We start from the raw sequence: 19,556 nt of genomic DNA, 5'->3' as shown, positions 1-19,556 counted from the left end.
ACAGGCAGGGCTACATATATCACACAATCTGACTGATAAAATGACAAAAATCAGTGTAGGGTGGTCATTCAATATTGAAATTAAGCTCAGCTTAAAAAAATAAGCTTCAAAGATAAGCATTGTGAGTTACTGAAAATTCCAGTCTTATGCATCAACGTTATCAGTTGCTGTGGTGTGAAACAGTTAAAGGGGTGGTTCCCCCTAAAACACATTGCTAACAATAGATTCGTAAGACCCGTTACACTGCGGGTAGGCTGGCTTTTTTTTTTTTTTTTTTTTAGTACATACCGAGATCTCCCCGTCTTGTCCCTTGTCGGTGGGCGTTCCTAGTTGATTGACGTTCCTCGGACGGGCGCGTACGTGACGTCACGACTTTCCGAAAGAAGCCGAACGTCGCTGCGCATGCGCCGTATAGAGCCGACTCTATACGGCGCCTGCGCAATGACGTTCGGCTTCTGTCGGAAAGTCGTGACGTCACGTATGCGCCCGTCCGAGGAACGTCAATCAACTAGGAACGCCCACCGCCAAGGGACGAGACGGGGAGATCTCGGTATGTACGAAAAAAAAAAAAAAAGCCAGCCTACCCGCAGTGTAACGGGTCTTACGAATCTATTGTTAGAAATTTGTTTTAGGGGGAACCACCGCTTTAAACACATACAGTTGCAATTCGTCTGACTTATTTGTAAAAAACATTTCCCTTTTTTTCCTTGGCCTCAAACAGCAAGCAAACACAGGGTTAATCTGCCATCCTGGAATCTACAGACAGCAGGAGAAAGGGGAGGGGGAATTTTGAGTCTTTCAAAGGCAGAAACAGCATATGTCCCTGTATAGGCAAAATGAACTGGCAAGACGCACAATACACTTAAGACATGGACAAACAGTAAATACACACAGTTAGAATATGACACGCTATTTCAGCCCCTCTGTCTGTAGGATGTTAGGGCCAAATTCTCAAAAAGCTGTGCAAATTTAGTATTATCTAACTTATGTCATTTAAGTTACAGCGCCCTAAGTTGGTGTCGTAAGTGCCGTATCCACAGCGCATTTGCGCACAAAATTGCACCATCCTTAACCTAAGTTCCAATGCGTAAGGCGTGGTTATGGCAAGTGGGAATGAAGTGGGCGTGCTTCATTGTAATGAGCCGTGACCCCATGCAAATGAAGGGCCGGCCGTACTGCGCATGCGCGCACAAATCTGGACCTCACTGTGCATGTGCAGAACTTTGCTCATCGCAATCAGTGAGATAGGTAAAAGGCCAAGCGTACTTAGTTTGAGGATCGCCCTGTGTCTAAATAGCCCCAGTCAAACACACTTCTATTGCAAAAGTATTTCCCTGTGTTCCCTTCCTAAAGCAAGTTGCTTCTGCTTTGAACGTTTTTCAGTGTTTGTTGGTAAGATTTGTTTGTGAGAAAAGTTGTTGAGGAGTTGGAGGGTATAGTTGGTGTTTGTTGTTGATAATTTGTTACTTGTTTTGATTGTTTGCCTGTTTGTTTTTGATAATTTGTTATTTGTTTTGATTGTTTGCCTGTTTGTTTTTGATAAGTGTTTCTTTTTTGGTGTGTGATTGTTTTTTGTTTCCCTTTTTTGCCTGTTTGTTTTTGAATTTATAGTAGCTGTCTGTTTTTATTTATTTTTTTGCTTGTTTTTCTTTTCTTTGTTGTGTGTGTGTATTGTTGATTGTTTTTTGGGTGAGTTCCCTGTTGCTGGGTGTTGTCTGTCATGGCCCCCAAGCGCAGGAAGCTAAATTTTACAGTGGCAGAGAAGCATATACTTGCTCAGGGCGTCATAAAATATGGGCGATTTCTCCATGGCCCTGAGAGCCACAACACCACCCCGGCCAGGAGGAAGGAGATCCTTAAAAAGATCACCGATCGGATCAATGCGGCGGGGGGGGGAGACCAGGACCATCGCTGGAGTTCAAAAAAAATCAATGATTTGAAGAGCGTGTCCCGGAACAAGCTGGCAACGCTGCATGCCCATACCAGGGGCACTGGAGGAGGGGGACCCTGCCCAGTCAGGATGAGTGAGGAGGAATGGGCAGTGGCCCAGTGTTTCCACCCACAGCAGGTGGTGGGCCTGCCTGGCTTTGACTCTGATCCTCTTATGAGGACAGGTAATTTTTTTTTATTTCTATCTGGTGATTAGCATGTGTGGGTGGGGGAAGGGAAGATGTGCCAAGTGTGTGGATCCACCAACCTGTGATTGTTTTGTGTCCTCCCCAGATGGCCAGGAGGTTGCAGCCCCATCAGCCCAGGAGGTTGCTGGGTCATCAGCCCAGGAGGTGGCAGCCCCATCAGCCCAGGAGGTGGCAGCCCCATCAGCCCAGGAGGTGGCAGCCCCATCAGGTCAGGAGGTGGCAGCCCCATCAGGGCAGGAGGTGGCAGCCCCATCAGGGCAGGAGGTTGCTGGCCCATCAGGGCAGGAGGTTGCTGGCCCATCAGTGCAGGCTGCTGCACCACCCCCAAGACAGGCTGATGCAGAGTCCCAAGAAGGGCAGGATTCGCCATGGGAGGGGAGTGCCCACAACTCCCCTAATTTGGATGTTGAGTGGGAGGAGGAGGAGGGGGAGGAAGATGACAATATTGATATTGGCCAGCAAATCCTGATGGGCCAAGATATGACCTTTGAGTCATCCCCTGAGGGAACCCCAGAGGCGCACAGCAGTCAGGCCACCATCATGGGTGGCCCCTCCCAACCCTCCTCCAACATGCAGCAGCACCCATGGGTCACTCCAACCCCTCCTCCAAGGCCAAAAGCCTCAGGGGCAAGTAGGAGCCCGACCCCGGAAACCAGGGGGGGGGTTTGTGCGTCTGCCGGTCAGTCTGTAGAGGGACAATGCCCGGCAGACCCGCAGTCTGGCTGAACTAAAAAAATCGATGAGCAAGGTGGAGCACAGCTTGGGTTTAATGAGGGAGTCACTGGGTGACGTGGCCACCAACTCAGTGGGGGTCATCACGTGTTTGTGGGACCTGAAAAACGCAACAACAGGCGTGGCCCAGGAGGTGACTGCCCTCACCCAGGCTGTGCAGGCCAATACCCGGGCTGTGCAGGCCAATACCCGGGCTGGCCAGGCTAATACGGCTGTCTGACAAGGATAGCCGTGGCCTTGGAGGGAAGGCCAGCAGGAGGACAGACACCAGGGGAGGCTCCTTCTTCCCCTGCACAGACCCCCCCCATGAAAATACTCCCTCCCCTGCACAGACCCCCCCCATGAAAATAATCCCTCCCCTGCACAGACCCCCCCCCCGTGAAGATCCCCCAGTCGGCCGTGGCCGTCCCCATGGCCGTGGCCGTGCCCGTGGGCAGCCCAGAAGGAGCACTCGGCAACATCATTAAGTTGCAGGGGTACTTTTGATTTTTTTTTTTTTTTTTTAAACTGTACTTATGATTTGGTTTATGTGTGTGAATGATGTGTGAATGTGGGGGGGTGGCATTCCTGAAAACATAAGGGTGTCACCCTCAGTTTTGGTGGATTAGGGATCCCCAGGACCAGGGAGAAGTCATCCTAGGTTCCTGAATGGTGTATGAATGCACAGTGACATAATTGGAGCCGTGGCGGGGCGTTACTGCTCCCAAGTACCAAAGGGGGGGGGTGCTTGGATCTAATCCAATTCGATGTGCATGTGATGTGTCTGTGCTAGGGACCACAGTGACGTGCATTCATGCATTCTCATTGTGAGATAATTAATGTGTGTTTTGTACCAAAAAAGACATTCTCATTGACATATAAGTAATGTGCATTTTATGTGCAAAGAAAATGTTTAAAGGTCACATAATCTCTGTGATTTTTTCTTGGCAAAGCAAAAAAATAAAGATAATTAGGGTCCATTTACTGGGCAAAGATGCCTTCAGCATGGGGGGGGGGTTAGGTCAGGACATATCTCAACATGCAGGCCCCTTCTCAGAGCAAAATTATGGAGGATGCAACATGCCACAATAATTTGACAGACAAAGTCTGGGGAATACAAGAGTGTACCCCCAGTCTTGTCAAGGCATCTGAATCTCGACTTGAGAAGGCCAAATGTCCGCTCTACAATTGACCGGGTCTGGATGTGCACCTCATTGAATTTGCGTTCACCGGGTGTTTGGGGGTTCCTAAAGGGGGTCAACAGGTGGGGTCCCAAAGCATATCCAGAGTCACCTGTAAGGGAAAAGACAGGAGGATGTTAGTCATGCATGTGCCCCTTGTGATGTCTGCATCATGGGGGGGCATACCTGACACCAATGTCACTCACCAATCAGCCAGCTGTCTCCATACACATTCTGCTCCAAGTCTTGGTAGATCTTGGTCTGCCGTAGAATGAAGCTGTCGTGGCACGACCCTGGAAACTTGGCACAAACGTGCCAGATGAGGCCATGGGCATCTACAATCATCTGGACATTGATCGAATGCCAGCCTTTTCTGTTTCTGAACAGGTGTTCAGTTTCATGGGGGGGCTGTAGTGCCACATGGGTGCAGTCTATCGCCCCGATGGTCCTTGGGAAGCCAGCAATGCTGTAGAAGTCTGTCATGGCTTGCAGACACTGCTCCTCCTGGGTGGGCTTCACAAATTGATTGGTCATGCACCGCAGTATGGCAGGGACCACCTGATGGACACATCGGCTCATTGTCGACTGCACCATCCCAGCCAGACCTCCAGATGCACGCTGGAATGAGCCACTGGATAAAAAATGGAGGGTTGCCATCACTTTATGTAGAGGTGTCAGGGCATGGGAGCGTCTGGTTGGGGTGATAAGATCCTCCTGAAGAAGTTGGGTGATCTCCAGGATGGCTTCCCTATCAATTCCCTTTGTGCCTGTAAGGCGGCAAGTGCCGTCAGAATCAAGAAATAAAATAAATAAAACAATTGAAAGAAAGGAATATTTGAGTGGTTAGGAGAAAAATAACATAAACACAAAATAATAATTTTATCAACTCCATCACACATCCACCTCAATTCTATAAGGAAATTGAAAAGAGGTGGGGCAACAGGATTTTCATGGTACCATCAAAGGACATTAACAAAAGATTGTTTAGGTTAAAACCAATACTTTTATATTGCATACATACACAATATAAAAAAAAGTCCATTAGGACTAGGGATGAGCTTCGGGTTCGAGTCGAACTCATGTTCGACTCGAACATTGCCTGTTCGGCAAACAACGAACAATTAGGGGTGTTCGCGGCAAATTCGAAAAGCCGCGAAACACCCTGTTAAAGTCTATGGGAGAAATCTAAAGTGCTAATTTTAAAGGCTAATATGCAATTTATTGTCCTAAAAACTAAAAAATGTTTGGGGACCTGGGTCCTGTCCCAGGGGACATGTATCAATGCAAAAAAAAGTTTTAAAAACTGCAGTTTTTTCGGGAGCAGTGAATTTAATAATGCTAAAAGTGAAACAATAAAAGTGAAATATTACTTTAAATTTTGTACCTAGGGGGGTGTAAAGTTAGCATGTGAAATATCGCATGTTTCCTGTACATAGAACTGTCCCTGCACAAAGTGTAATTTCTGAAAGGAAAAAAAGTCTTTTAAAACTGGACTTGCGGCAATAATGAATTGTCGGCTCTGGCAATTCAGAGAGAATTCATTCATAAAAAAAATAAAAAAAAAGCGTGGGGGTCCCCCCAAATTCCATTACCAGGTCTTTAGGTCTTCAGGTCTGGTATGGATATTAAGGGAAACCCCGCCATCAATTTAAAAAAAAATTATGTGGGGTTCCCCCCAAATATCCATTCTAGACCATTCAGGTCTGGTGTGGATTTTAAGGGGAATTCCACCCCAAATTTAAAAAAAAATGGCATGGAGTTCCCCCAAAAATCCACACCAGACCCCTTATCCAAGCATGTTAACCTGGCCGGCCGCAGAAAAGAGGGGGGGACAGAGTGCGGCCCCCCCTCTCCTGAACGTACCAGGCCACATGCCCTCAACATGGGGAGGATGTCCCCATGTTGATAGGGACAAGGGCCTCATCCCCACAACCCTTGCCCGGTGGTTGTGGGGGTCTGCGGGCGGGGGGCTTATCAGAATCTGAAAGACCCCTTTAACAAAGGGGACCCCCAGATCCTGCCCCCCCTATGTGAATTGGTAATGGGGTACATTGTACCCCTACCATTTCACGAAGGAAGTGTAAATAGTTGGAAAAAACACACACACACACAGAAAAAAGTCCTTTATTAATAGAAAAAAAAGAAAACAATCCAGCGGTGGTAGTCCACTCTGTCCCAGCTCCCTGCTCCTACGTTGTCTGTATCCAGCGACGGGTGATCTCCGGTCCAGTGATGAGAAGATCCATCCATCCAGAGCGCAGCCACGCCGACCTCCTCTCTCCGCTGGACACAGCCCAGCGAATGACGCGCTGGAGCTTTGACAATTCTTATATAGGGGAGGTGGGGCCACCCGTCACGTGACCCCGCCCCCTCTGACGCAAGGGGGAAGACTGGGCTTTCCCAGTGACGTAGCAGAGGGGGCGTCAGAGGGGGCGAGGTCATGTGACAGATGGCCCCGCCTCCCCTATATAAGAAATGTCACAGCTTCAGCCACGTCATTCGCTGGGCTGTGTCCAGCGGAGAGAGGAGGTTGGTGTGGCTGCGCTCTGGATGGATGGATCTTCTCATCGCTGGACCAGAGAGGAGATCACCCGTCGCTGGATACAGACAACATTGGACCAGGAAGCCGGGACCGAGTAGATTACCACCGCTGGATTTTTATTTATTTTTTTATTATTAACCTCCCTGGCGGTATGATTCTGTCAGAAAAAACATGCTGAAAGCGGTACCATTATTTGCAAGGAAATTTGGCGTTTTATATTGTAGGTCTGTCATTTTTAGAAATAACTCACTTAAATCTGACCAAACAAGATTCTAATAGGCATCCCGGGTATGACATTTTTTTAAAAACAAAATTATAAATTATAATATAATAAATAATTATAAATAATTATAACAAATAATAATATAATTATAATAAAAATTATTCAATAATGTAATCAAATCAAAATCACTGAAATTTGCTCAGTTGCAGAATTGTTGCTGTCATTATTTTTTTTTTTTTATGACGAATTTCCCCACAAATCGCTATCGCACAATTCTGCAAGTGATTATAATTTATTATCGCTGTTTTTTAGCTGATCTAAAACTATTTTTGACATAAAGGGACACTTTTGGTTGCTATGGACAATCTACAGTTTGCAAGGAGAAAGAAACGTTTTTATTATATAAAATGACATGCATGACACAGGACAGACCACTAGGGACAGGGGGGGTGTGTTTTTTTTACATACAGTACTGTAATCTATAAGATTACAGTATACTGTATGTATAGTGTTTGTTTACTTTTTTGAATTTGGCGCCGTTCTCCGTCCCCGTGCGTCGTAACGTCGCAGGGAACGGAGATCGGCGTCACACGGAGGCACTGTGTGAATCGAGCGAGGTCCTGCTCGCTCACACAGCGCGGTGGCATCGCTGGATCCAGGGACAAGGTAAGTAAAACTCCCTGTACATCCAGCGAGGCGAGCCCGAGTCTGACTCGGGGTTACCGATCCTAGCCCAAAAATCTCACCCCGAGTCAGACTCGGGAACACCGCCCAGGAGGTTAATAAAGGACTTTTTTCTACGGTGTGTGTGTATGTGTGTGTTTTTTCCAACTATTTACACTTCCTTCGTGAAATGGTAGGGGTACAATGTACCCCATTACCAATTCACATAGGGGGGGGCAGGATCTGGGGGTCCCCTTTGTTAAAGGGGTCTTCCAGATTCTGATAAGCCCCCCCGCCCGCAGACCCCCACAACCACCGGGCAAGGGTTGTGGGGATGAGGCCCTTGTCCCCATCAACAAATAGCATGGGTTTCCCTGCCCCCCTCCCCACAGGTCATTACCAGCTTCTTTGGCCCTATATATAGACAGTACACACACCATGTAGCTTTAGGAGCACACTGCAGAGGACACAGACAGTACACCACGTGAAAGTACTTGCCTGTGGTATTAATATGAGCAGATCCCTGCCTCTAGGAATAAATATGAGAAACACCAGCTTTACGTAGCTTTAGGTGCACAATGTGCAGAGGACACAGACAGTACACACACCACGTAGCTTTAGGTGCACACTGCAGAGGACACAGACAGTACACCATGTGAGAATACTGCAGCTAGCACAATCACCTGCCTGCCTGTCAGTATGTTAGGAAGAGCGGATCTAGCTAAACTCAATACAGTGTATAAATATATATACAACACCTGGGATGCATATATATCCTCTACACACTGTAACTCTAACTGACTAGCCTGCCTGCTCTATCTAACTGCAAAAAATGACACTCTCTCTCTCTCTCTCTCTGTCTCTCTCTGTCCACTCTTAACCACCGCAACACACTACACAAGGCCGAATTCCAGGTGGCCTTTTATAGTGTGGGACGTGTACTATACCCCCTGAGCCATAATTGGCCAAAGCCATTATGGCTCTCCGTTTTTTCAAGCTGTGATTGGCCAAGCATGCGGGTCATAGTGCATTCTTGGCCAATCATCATCCAGCAATGTACTGCGATGCCACAGTGAATTATGGGCCGTGACACGCCACTCGAATTTGGCACGAATGGCCCACAATGTTCGTATTTCGACGTGAGTTTGACTCAAACACGAAGCTCATCCCTAATTAGGACACAAAATACGCAACATTGAATTGGGAATTGGATCCCTTTTGACAGCTCCAACACCTCCACCAAGGGAGTGACACCTCTACCTGAGAAGCTACTCCAAGGAATAGTTTTAGTGTGGGCCGTCAGGCTCTAAACATGTCTTGCGGCAACACGCTTCTTCAGGAGAATAAAGAGGGAATAGATACTAGAAATACAAATGAAGAACATAAATATGTATACATTAATCATGAAATAATCATAGCAAGTACATATCATGCTATTATCATGATACATTGTTAATCAAAGCAGTGTGGGAACACTCAGACCTCCATTTGATAACTTTTGCATTCCCCATTTGGAAGTAGTGCCAAAGCACAAACCCAATGTCTTTCACATTAAACATCACCTGTCTTTTACGAGAGGTGATTCATTAAATGACGACATAGATGAAAACTTTATGTTCAATCTCCTACGTGACCTTTGAGTATGCCATTGTTAAAATCATGTATTTTGGTTCCAGAGCACTGCTGGCTAAGGTAGAATCGACCTTTCGCCTTTTGCCAATCTCTCCATGAGTTTTCAAATTGGGATTTTATTTTAACGAGTGTTATTTTTTTGACAAGTGTCTCCCAATGGGTCGGTCTTTGTCATTTTCTTATTTTGAGACCTTTTCAACTTTCTTTCACTGGGTGCTTTGTTTTAAGTCACATGTTGATAGTGTGATTTACTCTTTAGATCATTTTTATTTATTGGTCCCCCAGATTAGGACGTTTGTGTACAGTTGTTGAAAACTCTCTGTAATATTTCCCAGAATTTTGGCATCCCTTTAGCAGAGAAAAATACTTGCTTGCCTACCATATATTTGGAATTCTTAGGCATCTAATAGATACCCACCGCATTGAGCTTCACGTGCCCCAGGTGAAGCTTGAAAAGCTAAAATCTCTGCCGAATATTTTTCTTAAGAGAAAAAAAGTACTCTTTAAGGAGATGCAATCGCGTTTAGGCATATTGGCTTTTGCTAGCAGGTATATGCTGGTCGGTTACAGGAGGATTTAAAGGAGGATTTGGTTGTTTGGGCAAAAATGTGGGATATTTATAATGGTCAGTGCTTTTTTCAGATGGATTTCATATTTGCTCCTGATTTTTACTTATTTACTGAAGCTGCGGGCTCTAGAGTATTTGGTGCCATCTATAGAATGCACTGGTGCTGTGGGGCTTGGCTGAATTCCTGGATTAGTAAACAGGCTACTAAGAATGTGGTTATGCTTGAGTTATTCCCAGTACTGGTAGCTGCTGAACTTTGGGAAGTCTTTTTTGAAAATAGATACATCCTTGTGGTGACAGACACTAGCGCCCAGATTCACAAAGCACTTACTCCGACGTATAACACGTTACGCCGACGTAAGTGCAAATGTGCGCCAGCGTATGTGTGAGGCAGACCCACAAACCAACATCTGCCTAAAAACAGGCTACACCCCGATGACGTAGCTTGCACACGCCGGCGTAGGGTGGGTGCACATATGGGCTGGGCGCATGGTGCTGCTCCCATTGATTAGCCATTCAAACATGCAAATAAGGGAAATACGCCAATTCAGGAACGTGCGTGTGCCCGGCGCATGCTAAGCGAGATGCTCGTAAGTTGTACGTCCGGCGTAAAGTTATTCCCCATAAATGAGGTGCAACCCAGCAACAGACATGCACAGGTCTGCACCAGGGAACACAAGCCGGCGTATTGTGCGTTGGACGTGTGTCTGGCTGGGCGTACGTTATGTTCACGGCGTACGCAGTGATCCGGCGTAGCTTAGGCAGTTGTGCCGGCGTGATTGTGAGCAGGAGCAGGGGGGTTCTGAGCATGCGTCCACGTCACGGCGCATGCGCAGTTCATGATACGTACCTGTCTGGCGCTTGGCCCATCATTTGCATGGGGTCACGCCTCATTTGCATGGGTTCACACCCACTTCCACCTACGCCGGCGTGCGCCTTTGAAACCCACTCCACGCTGGCGCAGCGTTGGGAGCACTGGCTTGCTGAATGCAATGCTTGCCTCTCTGCGCTACGTTGGCATAGCGTACAGTGTTTGCTCTACGTCAGCGTAATGTGCGCCTTCCTCTCTGTGAATCTGGGTCTAGATGTGTCCTTTTTCACAGTGAATTGTCTTTTGTTCAGTTCGGTATTTATAGTTTTAAGACAGTTTTTTTTTTTATGTTTAAAATTCTATATCTGGCTGGAAGCAAAATACCCCTGGAGTTTTAAATAATTTGGCTGACTCACTATTTTGGTTTCAGATGGACCGGTTCCGTCGCTTGCTCCCAGAAGCGGACGAGGAGGGTCTCAATTGTCCAAAACACTTGTGGGACATAATCTGAATCTGGCTAGTGAGGCTACCAGGAGCTCGGTTGCCCAAAAAACGTGGGCATGCTATTCAGCTGCATGGCGAAGATAGATGGAATTTGCTGATGCAGAGAGTTATAAATTCAATACCCCTTCAGAGCAGGCCATTTAAGCTTTTGTTGTGTCTCTCGTGCAGCAGTAATTTTTGTTCAGTTATTTGTAGAAAACGTTGTCTGGCATGTTGTTTTCCTTTCGTTTAATGGGACTCCCTTCTTGTATGGCTTATTTTTCAGTAAAACGAACATTTAAAGGATACAGGAAGATGACATTTAGCTCAGATAGCAGATGGCCTATTTCCTTCGAATTTCTAGACCGCCTGTGTGAAGTTAGCACCTTCAGTTTGCTTTTGAAATTATAAAGCATTTCTTTTTCAGGCAGCATTGGGGCTTGCGTTTTTTGGAGAATTTCGCATATCAGAAATATTGCCTGGAACAAAAAAGTACAAGTCAGGCATTTTCTATATACTATAGTTACATATAGTAGGTGAGGTTGAAAAAAGACACAAGTCCATCAAGTCTAACCTACGTGTGTGATTATTTGTCAGTATTACCTTGTACGTCCCTGTATGTTGTGGTCGTTCGGGTGCTTATCTAATAGTTTCTTGAAACCCTCGCGCGCGAGCCGCCGGCGGTGCGCTCGCGACTCGGTCCGAAGCTCTGTGACCGCGCATTATTCATATATCATATATCATATATCACCAAAAGAAAGCTCTATTTGTGGGAAAAAAGGAAGCCAATTTTGTTTGGGAGCCACGTTGCATGACTGCGTAATTGTCAGTTAAAGCGACGCAGTGCCGAATGGCAAAAAAGGGGCCAGGTCCTTTTCCTGCATAATGGTCCGGGTCTTAAGTGGTTAAGGTAAACCTCTTACTTCTAATTTTAATGAGTGCCCATGTGTCTTGTTAAACTCACTTCCACGAAAAAGTTTTATCCCTATTGTGGGGTCACCAGTATGGTATTTGTAAATTGAAATCATATCACCTCTCAAACGTCTCTTCTCCAGAGAGAATAAGTTCAGTGCTCGCAACCTTTCCTCATGACTAATATCCTCCAGACTCTTTATTATCTTTGTTGCACTTCTTTGTACTCTCTCTATTTCCAGTACATCCTTCCTGAGGACTTGTGTCCAGAACAGGACAGAATACTCTAGGTGCGGCCTGACCAGAGTCTTGTAGAGCGGAAGAATTATTGTTTTATCTCTGGAGTTAATCCTCTTTTTAATGCATGCCAATATTCTGTTTGCTTTGTTAGCAGCAGCTTTGCATTGCATGCCATTGCTGAGCCTATCATCTAGGACCCCCAGGTCCTTTTCCATCCTAGATTTCCCCAGAGGTTCTCCCCCCCCAGTGTATAAATTGCATTCATATTTTTGCCACCCAAATGCATTATCTTACATTTTTCTACATTGGACCTCATTTGCCATGTAGTTGCCCACCGCATTAATTTGTTCAGATCTTTTTGCAAGGTTTCCAGATCCTGCAGAGAAGTTATTGCCCTGCTTAGCTTAGTATCGTTTACAAATACAGAGATTGCACTGTTCACCCCTTCCTCCAGGTCGTTTATGAACAAATTAAATAGGATTAGTCCCAGCACAGAACCCTGGGGGACCCCACTACCCACCCCTGACCATTCCGAGTACTTCCCATTTATCACCACCCTCTGAACTCGCCCTTGTAGCCAGTTTTCAATCCAAGTACTCATCCTATGGTCAATGCCAATGGACCTTATTTTGTACAGTAAACGTTTATGGGGAACTGTGTCAAATGCTTTTGCAAAATCCAGATACACCACGTCTACGTTCCTTCCTTTATCTAGACGGCAACTCACCTCCTCATAGAAGGTTTATAGATTGGTTTGGCAAGAACGATTCTTCATGATTACTGCTAATGACACCGTTCTCATTACTAAAATCTTGTATATAGTCCCTTATCATCCCCTCCAAAAGCTTACATACTATTGATGTTAGGCTAACTGGTCTGTAATTCCCAGGGATGTATTTTGGGCCATTTTTAAATATTGGTGCTACATTGGTTTTTCTCCAATCAGCTGGTACCATTCCAGTTAGTAGAATATCAATAAAAATTAGGAACAATGGTTTTACAATTACTTCCCTAAGTACCCTCGGGTGCAAGCCATCTGGTCCCGGTGATTTATTAATGTTAACTTTCACAAGTCTAATTTAAATTCTGTCCTCTGTTAACCATGGAGATGCTTCCTGTGATGTGTCATGAGGATAGATGCTGCAGTTTTGGTTACTGAAGCCCCCTGATTCCCTTGTGAAGACTGAGGAGAAGAATAAATTCAATACCTTCGCCATCTCCCCATCCTTTGTAACCAAATGTCCTTCCTCATTCTTTATGGGGCCAATATGGTCTTTCCTCCATTTTTTACTGTTTACATACTTAAAGAATTTCTTGGGATTTATTTTGCTCTCCTTCGCTATGTGTCTTTCATGTTATATCTTTGCTGCCCTAATTGCACCCTTACATTTCCTGTTGCATTCTCTATAAAGTCTGAATGCTGATGATGATCACTCAACCTTGTATTTTTTGAAGGCCTTCTCTTTTTCTTTTATATGCATTTTTACATTGGAATTAAGCCATCCGGGACTTTTGCTCGCTCTTTAAAATGTATTACCCAATGGGATGTATTGGCTAATGCCCTTATTTAATATGCTCTTAAAGCAAACCCATCTCTCTTCCGTGTTCTTTGTTCTTAAGATTTTATCCCAATTTATGCCTTCTAGAAAGATTTGTAGTTTAGGGAAGTTGGCTCTTTTGAAATTCAGTGTCTTTGTATTCCCCTTATGTTTCCTATTTGTGTGATTTATACTGAAGCCAATTGACCTGTGATCGCTGTTACCTAAATTGCCCGTATTTCCACATCCATGATCAGGTCTGTATTGTTGGTAATCAGTAGATCCAGAAACACTTTATTTCTATGAGCAGGTAATTGTGGAGCAGTCACAGGTTTGCCTTTTCCAACAATCTAAAACTGATAACTTGGGACATGGTGTGTGGATTACCTTGCAGGCCCAGAGTGAAAGTTCAGTATGCCCGGTGGCGATGGTGAATCATTTCTTGAGAGTTCAACCTCAGGTCAGCGGTCATTTTTTCATTCATGTTATTTTATCACCAATTACCAAATACCAGTTTGATTCTGTTTTTATCAAATGCCTGGAACACATGGGTTTGCATAATTTCCAGTTCAGAAGAGCTCCCTCCCTCCCACCCTAGTTGATAGCACTGTTATCTGGTTGGGTCACCCTAGATTCCAGGAGGGACGGGGGACATTATAATGGTGGGTGTGGCTTACAGTCTTAAAAGAAAAATTGCCTTTTTAATTACTTATTCAACAAAAATATCACTTTGATTTTTATTGTTTGATCAACTTTGTGAAAAAGGAGGAAGTTGCTGCTGAAGTAGTGTTAACCTCCCTGGCGGTATGATTCTGTCTGGAATTACGTACCAAAAGCGGTACCATTATTTGCAAGGAAATTTGGCGTTTTATACTGTAGGCCTGTAATCCTTAGGAATAACTCACTTAAATCTGACCAAACAAGAATCTAATAGGCATCCCGGGTATGACATTTTTTTAAAAACAAAATTATAAATTATAATATAATAAATAATTATAAATAATTATAACAAATAATAATATAATTCTAATAAAAATTATTCAATAATGTAATCAACTCAAAATCACTGAAATTTGCTCAGTTGTAAAATTGTTGCTGTCATTATTTTTATTTTTTTATGATGAATTTCCCCCCAAATCGCTATCGCACAATTCTGCAAGTGATTATAATTTATTATCACTGTTTTCTAGCTGCTCTAAAACCATTTTTGACATAAAGGGACACTTTTGGCTGCTATGGACAATATACAGTTTGCAGGGAGAAAGAACCGTTTTTATTATATAAAAGAACATGTAGGGCACTGGGCAGACCACTAGGGACAAGGGGGGTGTGTATTTTTTACATACAGTACTGTAATCTATAAGATTACAGTATACTGTATGTATAGTGTTTGTTTTCATTTTTGAATTTGGCGCCGATCTCCGCTCCTGTGCGTCGTAACGTCGCAGGGAACGGAGACCGACGGCACAGGAGGACACTGTGTAAATCGAGCGAGGTCCCGCTCGCTCACACAGCGCGGTGGCATCACTGGATCCAGGAACACGGTAAGCCAGCGCGCGCTGCAGGCTCTGCATAGCTCGGGAATACGGCCAGGAGGGTTAATACCACAGTCCCCCAGCCCCCATGTGGAGAAAGTGGAGCTGGAGGAGGTTTTGCCTAGGCCCTGCCAAGCCACAGCTGAGAATTTAGAAGGTAAGTCAAAATTAAATATGTTTTTTTAGGTGTTTCTCTAGGCCAAATGTTTAGTGTTCATTTTGGATAGAGAATGAAAGGTTAGACCCCCAGTCAGGTTTATCTGTTGTCCACAACATGGTTACAGAGATTTTACAGAGATGTTACCCTAATTACTCTTCTGTGCACAGCCACAGCAAAATTAACTGAAATTGTCAAGTTTAACAGGCAGCACCACCTGTCAAACTTGCACATTGTAGTCAATGGTACTGTGCCACAACCACAAGCCAAATGCTTGGTTTGTGGTTGTGGCAGATTAATTCCATGATGTGACAAATACTAAAAAAGTACCTGCTAGGAGGGGTTCAAGAAGGATGATATCTGAACTTTAGAAGTGGTTCTCTTCAAAGATAAAGCTGCCAGATTTACTTCTATAACTAGGTGGATCCAGCGGTTCAGGTACCAGCACAAACGTCTGCTACAAAATGTACATATTCCACAATACCTAAATCGTTGGATCTGCCAGATATAACAGACTGGGAGGGAAATTGTGCTATAACTGTATAAGAGCTGGACCAATAAATGACAGGTCACATTACGGTGCTCTCGTCCAGCCCTTTTTGCCATTCGTTTATTTCCCTCTACCAGTATTTAGCTTTAAGTTATACTGGCTCCATGATTTCCCCAGCCAGTTGAGTGTAAAGCACATTTGGCTTTCTTCGCTTCATTATTTACCTTAGCTTGGTGAATGGAGTAAAGATGTGCTGACTTAAATAATCCAATCATGTTATCACAACATTCACAAAGCGAAAAATCAACTTAACAAGCAGACATGCTCTACTACAGTAGTATCATCCCTGCCAAGCCTCTAATCTTTAAAATAAAATATCTGTTTGCCCATTTCACCCCAGTGGCGTAACTACAGCAATAGCAGATCACAAATATTTTGCATTTAGACATTATTTGTTTTTCCTGGAGTTCATCTTTAAAGTCAATTCCCACACTGCTGCTCTTCTAGTATTTTTGTAGTTTAAAACAAAATGAAGAATCATTTAAACTCTTGCCTGATTTCTACTGCTCTCTGGGTATCTGTTAGTAAGATTTTCCTTCCATTCCTCTTCTGCAGACAGTGTTTTACCAAACAAGGCAAAATCTGCAACAGGAACACACACAAAAAAAAAATTGTTACAATCGCACAGTGATTTTATCCTAACCCTAATATTGTACAGAAAATATTTTGGAATCTCTCGCTGTTTCTTGTTGGAGAGTTCACCTCATATTCTGTCTGTTAACCACTTACCCCCCGGACCATATTGCTGCCCAAAGACCAGAGTACTTTTTGCGATTCGGGACTCTGTCGCTTTAACAGACAATTGCGCGGTCGTGCGACGTGGCTCCCAAACAAAATTGGCGTCCTTTTTTTCCCACAAATAGAGCTTTCTTTTGGTGGTATTTGATCACCTCTGCGGTTTTTAGTTTTTGCGCTATAAACAAAAATAGAGCGACAATTTTGAAAAAAATGAATATTTTTTACATTTTGCTATAATAAATATCCCCCAAAAATATATAAAAAAAAAAATTTTTTCCTCAGTTTAGGCCGATACGTTTTCTTCTACATATTTTTCGTAAAAAAAATCACAATAAGCGTTTATTGATTGGTTTGCGCAAAAGTTATAGCGTTTACAAAATAGGGGGTAGTTTTATGTCATTTTTATTATATTTTTTTTACTAGTAATGGCGGCGATCAGCGATTTTTTTTTTCGGTACTGCGACATTATGGCGGACACTTCGGACACTTTTGACACATTTTTGGGACCATTGGCATTTTTATAGCGATCAGTGCTATAAAAATGCATTGGATTACTATAAAAATGCCACTGGCAATGAAGGGGTTAACACTAGGGGGCGGGGAAGGGGTTAAGTATGCCTGGGTGTGTTCTTACTGTGGGGGGGGGTGGCCTCACTAGGGGAAACACTGATCCTCGGTTCATACATTGTATGAACCGAAGATCAGCATTTCCCCTGCTGACAGGACCGGGAGCTGTGTGTTTACACACACAGCTCCCGGTCCCCGCTCTGTACCGAGTGATCGCGTGTGCCCGGCGGCGATCGCGCCCGCCAGGCACACGCACGGGAGTCTGGGGCGTGCGGGGGGCGCGCGCGGGAGAGAGGACGTCATATTACGTGCTCTCGCCCAGCAGAGCCACCTTGTGGACGTATTTCGACAGTGCGCGGTCGGCAAGTGGTTAAAATGTTATTAAAAGGACAGAAACTGAGGTGACATCTCTTTAATGGAGCCTCCCAAAGTATTTAAAACCTGATAGGGTTTCTTATCCTTTGCCAACTTCAGCGCAAAACTACGGAAAATGGATTGACTGGACATACATTTTATCACAGATTAAATAAACTATTGTTATAATTGATACGGCAAGAAAGAAAGGTTTCTGTGGGGCCCCTACAAAATTTGGCTAAGTGGAACCATGAATTGTAGTTAAGCTCTTGATGGAAGAGATTTACTGTAGATAGAGATCATATTCACTTTTTCAAGTGATTTTTAGTGTTCGTGAATGGAATTTGAATTTGTGGCGAGTTCAAACATTTGATTACATTATGTTGTAGTACTAATTAAAATTGTTAAGGTTTTTATTTAAAGTGGTTGTTAACCCTCTATGCACAATGCACTCCATCCTCTCTGTTTTGTTAATGTAAAGTGCTCCAGTGTCTGTACTTTATAAACAAAATGTAGCTATATACCTGTTTACAGCGTGCTGATCAGCACTTATGTGACCTGCTGCCTCTCTCCTCTCTTTGCCTGACAGCTGAAGTGGGCGGGTCCGAGGATCCCTGCTGACAGCAGTCAGGAGAGTCAAGAGAGAGAGAGGCAGTGGGTCACGTGAGCGCCAATCGGCACTCTGGTATATAGTTGATTTTTTTTTTAAAACAGATACTGGAGCACTTCACATTAATAAACAGAGAGGATGGTGTAAAAAAGCAACAGTCATTTCAGCAGCAGGAGGAGAAAAGGTGGGCACGGACAGGGAGCTCACAGGCAGAGAGGGAGGGGGAAAGAGGATAAAGGAGGACAGGTAAGAAAGTGGCTGAGGGAGGCACGTAACCTGACCACAGTTTCAGGACTCAGCAGCCATGAAATACCGTGATCAGTTTACAGGGGGGGGGGCATAGCCAGGCTGGATGAGCCAGGTTTTTTAGGTGATAGAAGGTGCACTGTGTTGTATAACATGCTTTAAAGGAACAGAATCCAATTATTTATTTTTTATAGGGTAACAAACTCTTTAACATTTACAACATAGTACTACCCCTGGAGCAACTGAATAGATGTGTCCTTCTGCCCCTCCCATCGATGACCTGCCCTGAATCTGTTCCAAATTATCACAGACACACATTTAACAGTTGAATGAAGTTTATTTTAACAGGTAATTGTACTGAAAAGAAAATTTGTATTAGACAAATCAATAGAGACAATAGTTAGAACAATCTGAACAACAAGCATAGGCAATGTCAGACAACAGCACAAAAGACTCTAATATAGTATTTCCTAATTCTCCCAGACTAAGTGACTGGCCAGTGGAGAATTAGCTATAGCCTTGCTGGCATTGGGGCCCTTTTGGTGTCCTTTGGCAGAACTTTTTACAGTAGCATATACTAGCAAACAAAGAAAACACACAGAGATGGCCAATAGACCTCTGACCACTATAAAGATGTTCTCCTAGGCGCAATCTGTTCCTCACTGGCTTCTACAGACAGGATGAATGCAGAATGAAGAAGGGGTGACGTACAGTTCCTCCCTCCTGGACACCAGTCACTCTTTCCTGGCACCATGAACACCCCTAGGTGTCCCGGTGGGCAGAACTCCTCCATGACTACAGCAGCAACCAATTGAAATCCTTCTGTCCTACTGCTAAGGGTGAATTTGCTCCTAGACTGTAGCGTCAGCCAATTATTAGCTCCTCTCCCTGTGCAGTCAATCTCAAGCAAAAAGGGAACAATAATCTGTGGAAAGGAGCAGAGTTCTTCTAAGCAGCTTAAATGGGACCACCAGCAGGAGCTAGTCATGACTGGGTAGTATTTTCATGGTTAGGTTTAATTTTGTTTCACCAAATTAAATCACTGCAAAACTGAACATGCTCTAATTCTTTAGTTCACAAACCACATTAACCCCTTTCAAGTAAGCACACAGGAAATGTAAAAAAATAGAACGAGGGATAAACACTGCTCTGGGGAA

The sequence above is a fragment of the Rana temporaria genome, chromosome 3 (assembly GCF_905171775.1).
Source record: "Rana temporaria chromosome 3, aRanTem1.1, whole genome shotgun sequence".
In the NCBI taxonomy this organism is placed as follows: Eukaryota; Metazoa; Chordata; class Amphibia; order Anura; family Ranidae; genus Rana; species Rana temporaria.
The sequence above is the reverse complement of the archived record's forward strand: the minus strand, read 5'-3'. Positions refer to the sequence as shown.